The following is a 5,137-nucleotide window of genomic DNA, read 5'->3' as shown; positions in this document are numbered from 1 at the left end:
TCTCTCAATAAACCAACAGCAACAATTACATAAATTGTCTCTCAAATGTGCACGCTCCCTTTCTTCAAAACAATTGTTGATGAATTTAAAGTTTCTCTGTCTGGTGATTTACAGTGCATTGCATTACAGCGATACAGCATTACAGTGATAAGATCGTCGCCTTGTGATCAAGGGGTCCCGGGTTCGATACCCGGTGGAGGCACATAGTGGTTCGGAACCCACTTTAAACTATAGGCCCAGTCTCAATTAGCCTTTATGTGCATAAAGTAGACTTTTAAAAATCAATCAATCAATTTTACAACTTTTTTTCACTTATATCGTTCGACGCCCAGGGCCGTCTCCCTCCATCCCCTAGCCACGATTCTGAACTTTATAAAATATTACGTACACGCACATGTAAACCTTATGGCAAATGATTGAAATAAGGAATCATAGATGGCAGCACTCGGAAGAAATATTAGGATCGTAGATTACAGTAGCAATGCGCACGCGAATTGAATGACAGTGTTTGGTGAACTGAAATTAATTGTGCTTACATACATTTATGAACGGAGATATACAATGGAGATGGATAAAGGCGAGATAAAGAAATGATCGATACGTGCAGCATATGTGATTATATGTAAAGATTAATGAAGTTAAAATCGATTACAATTTTTTATTATCTACCGTCCCACTAGACCTTTTTGGTTGTTCTCCCCGGTATGGTGCCAACTCAGTGGCGGCGCATCTATTGGTGACCCAGATTGAGGTCGAGCGCGGGACAGACTGCGCCCTTCAATAAACCCCTTTTTCTGCTTGTATTAGGCTAATGCGCAGCAAAATGTTAATTCGAATTATTGTTGTATCTTTGATAAAGCCCAAAAAGAAGGGAAACATAGCAGGGAAGATACGGGAATCAATCCAATGTTTAATAAATGAAGGAATTTGGATATAGGTGCCTTGGTAAATAAGAGATATATTTACTAGGAATAAATATATGAAAGGCATATGATTTAATCATTAGAAGAAGTAGTATATTAAATAATAGAAGAATAAGTATATTGATTAATAGAAGAAGAAGAAGTTTACTAACGAATAGAAGAATAAGTATATTGATCAATAGAAGAAGTAGTTTTTAGAAGAATAAGTACAGTATATTGATTAATAGAAGAAGTAGTCTACTAACGAATAGAAGAAGAAGTATATTGATCAATAAAAGAAGAAGTTTATTGAATAGTAAGTATATTGATTAATAGAAGAAGTAGTATACTAACGAATAGAAGAATAAGTATATAGAGCAATAGAAGAAGTAGTTTGTAGAAGAATAAGTATATTGATTAGTAGAAGAAGAAGACTATCGACTAGTAGAAGAAGAAGAAGAAGCATGTTAACCAATTGATAGAAGTTTAACCAACTGATAGAAGAAGAAGTCTATTAACCAATTGATAGAAGAAGAAGAAGAAGCCTATTAACCAATTGATAGAAGAAGTAGTCTACTAACCAATTGATAGAAGAAGAAGCATCTTAACCAATAGATGTATCAGCCGATTAATTGATAGAAGAAGAGAACGTCTTTCACATATCCATAAAGAAGAAGAGCGAGCCTATTAGCAGACGGAAGAAGAAGCTTGTTAGCCAAATAGAAGAAGAAGTCCATCACGTATCCAGAAAGAAAAGTAAGAAGAAGAAGCCTACCAGTAGATGAAATATGTTTAATAGAGATATATGTGACCAAGAAACAAAGAGACAGCTTTAAATACAATCCTGTATATAAATTTAATTTAATATGAAAATTAAGAATATACGGTGCATTGTACCTTCCGTAGGTTAAACAAGTTGTTTCCTTTCTCCTTCTAAAATAAGTTATCAATCAGTTTTAGTTGCTCTGAGAATCTCATGTTTTACCCTGGCCTAAGCCAGACTGGTGTCACCCCTATGTATGGAACGTCGTAACAAAGACTAAGAAAAGTAGGGAAGCGAGCAAGAAAATTTTAGGAAAAGTATTTTTACTTGCATAAAATTTGAAGAACTTCTGGGCAGTAATTGTCCCCTGCAGGTACACTTGGTCGTCAATGTTTGCCCCCCTAGAAATCATTCCGACCAAGGTTAGAAGGGGCAATGTCCCCTGCCCCTCATGTGGTTGCGCCACTGCAAAGATATAACATTTAAATAACACTGTTTCTAAAGTGTTAAGTGTGTTTTCTCTGGAATTGCTCTTCAGAGTTTTGAAAATTCCAAAAATTAGAGTTTTCTGTGGAGTTCACATCACAAACACACTGATTAAAATTTCCCCCAACTTTTAAAGTTGTTTTTTCCTTGAACGAGGTGTGTAAAGGTTAATCACCAAATGGAAGAGGCTCATTCTTCCACACTGCGATGCTGCTTCTCTTTGCAGACTATACTGAGCAAATGTCAGACCTTCGGTCTTCGGTTGCCACTTTTCTCCAGTGAGAGTTGTGGCTGAAATTGCAGTTCGGAATGCAGAACTTAAGTTTGGACATGGTGTTGTCATAAACGGGCATTCCTGTCCTTTGTGCCACTGTAAATACAAGAACTTGGGCTCTTGACGATGTACAGGGGAACGAACGATTTCGTTTTAATTTGTTGTCAAATTGCTTCCCTGGCATTTTTGCCACTTAAAAGTTGTGACACGTATTACAGTAAAGAAATTGTTGGCAACTCTTGAGGCTCAGAACAGTAGCTCCACGTTCCACCCCTGTTTTATTCTCAGCGTTGAAATCATGAGGGAGGCAGGGTTTCGGAGTGGAGCGGATCAACGCTCCGGCTGTTGCCCACGCTCCGGAGCGAGGAGCGAGATTCGAAGAAATTGTTCGCTCCGCTCCGGAGCGGAGCGATGTCTTAGCCCGCTCCGCTCCGGAGCGGAGCAGCGGGAATCGGAAAATTTCTCGCTCCGCTCCGGAGCGAGAAGCGAAATTTTAGAAAATGGTTCACTCCGCTCCGGAGCGGAGCGCTACCTTGACACGCTCCGCTCCGGATCGGAGCAGAGGAAGTTGGAAAATTTCTCGCTCCGCTCCGGAGCGAGGAGCGAAATTTTAGGGATCGGTTCACTCCGCTCCGGAGCGAGGAGCGATATTCAAAGAACTTGCCCGCTCCGCTCCGGAGCGACTCCGGAGCGCTCCGAGGTTGGATAATACGAGTGTAATCAGAAAACTAACGATCAAAGGTTCCGAGTACATTAGTAATTTTGTTTGTGGAGTTTGTACGGCATTTGAAAATCGCCCGTTATTGTTGTTATAAAACTGATTATTACTAAAGCTAACGCCACGGAAACAGTCCAGACAAGATTACGTCACTCACCTACAGTGTTGCCAATAAGCAAGGAATAATCCTTACACAATACACCAGGGAAGGCACAATGAACCGCATACGTACAACGCGCAATGTGTCAACTGTGAAGCGTAGAAGAAGTGTGGCAAACCTGGAGGGCCAGGGGTGTGGAGGAGGCAAGGGGAAGCTTCGATCTTCACTGGACTGTTTTCGTGAAGAGAGCGATATTATTATTATCATTATTATTACATTTTCATTATCACTTTTACTACTCTATACTACTTCTGGGGACATTATATTTCAATAGCAGGTGTGCCACCTGTGGTTTTATAAGTTGAGAGAATGGAACCACTCTTTCATTTCTTGCCACCAGGGATTGCGACTGAAACTCATTTCGGTTCATCTTCTGGTTCGGGCTAAGCACTTCGGCATATCGGCCCGACATTACAGTCCACGGCGTGGAGAAGTGAGTTATTCCGGAATATTGGTTCGAGTAACACTGGCGAAACTACTGCAGAGAATCCATTCGACCTTCTAAAGGCCAGGAGCATGTAGAGGAAAGGCGAAGCAACTTGTACGGAGGAAGATAAAAGGCAGACAGGTGTTCATGATAAACACTCGCTGGTGCACGATTGCCATATCTAACTTTCTTTTACGCTGGTTATGTATGATACTTTGAATGTAGCGAAAGGGAAAAGTTTAAAGTAATTGGAAATTCAGGTTGCTAATTTTAACTTTTCGATTTTTGAATGTATGAAGTTGAAAATCGGAATCATGCTTATTAATGTTACCGTAAACACGGCCAATTAGGAAACGTTTTAATTTGAAATACAGAGTTTTCACATCTGTACGTAACTTTTTAAAAATCCTGACACTAGAAAGTTGAAAACCGGCTTAACCAAAAATGTAAGTTGCCACATTTGGTTTAATTTTATGAAGGTATAAAGTCGAAAATCGGAATGCTGTTTGTATACAGCCGAACCGGGGAATTTAAATAGCATGAAATACAGGGTTGTCATATCGATTCTTTTTCCCAATTTTAAAGGCAGGAAGTTGAAATATGTATTTAATGGTTACATACGTATACTACTGCAAAAGTTACAAAATGTCTGGTTGCCATATCTAACATTTCAAATTTGTAAGCAATAACCTGGAAATAAGCATGGTGGTTATAAGAAAATTCCAAAAATTTTGGAGAAACGACGAATGGAATGTTGCTATATTTAACTTTCTGAGTCTAGAAAACCAGAAAACGTATACGTATAAAATTAATATTTTTTGTATTAAGTACGTTGTACCCAGCAAACTGAAAGCAAGTTTTCAGTAATGAACAATGTGTAGTCAGCAGATAAGTCGAAACAAGATGTATAAACCTTAATAACCGTGATAAACACAAAATGTAATATTATCTACTTGAATAGGGACATGTCCTGAATTTTATGGTTTCATTTTGGAAAACAGGGCTGCGAGCAATACGTGCCTTCCTCACTGATGGCATTTGATTTGATTTTTGTTACTTAGCTTTGAATTTTGGCTAATCGCGACGATGATAATGAGATAATTGATAAATGTGTACTGAAAATTAAAAAAAAAAGTAGCGCTCTGTACCCCAATAACATAGTGGTAACAACGTCGCCTTGTAATGAAGGAGCACTGGGATCGATACCCGGTGGAGGGTATAGTGGCTCGAATCCCACTTTAGGTAGGATTTAAACTGTAGGTCTATTCTCGATAGCGTATTGTTGAGTCTTAAATCCACCAAAAATCCATAACAAAAGGCATTGTTTCAACGTATGTTGAATGTACGTATAATTGCAATGTATATTGTGATAAATTAATCCTTAAGCAAATGTACATTTGTAATTCT

The sequence above is a fragment of the Lepisma saccharinum genome, chromosome 7 (assembly GCF_977018435.1).
Source record: "Lepisma saccharinum chromosome 7, izLepSacc3.1, whole genome shotgun sequence".
Lineage (NCBI taxonomy): Eukaryota > Metazoa > Arthropoda > Insecta > Zygentoma > Lepismatidae > Lepisma > Lepisma saccharinum.
This window is presented reverse-complemented; position numbering follows the sequence as displayed.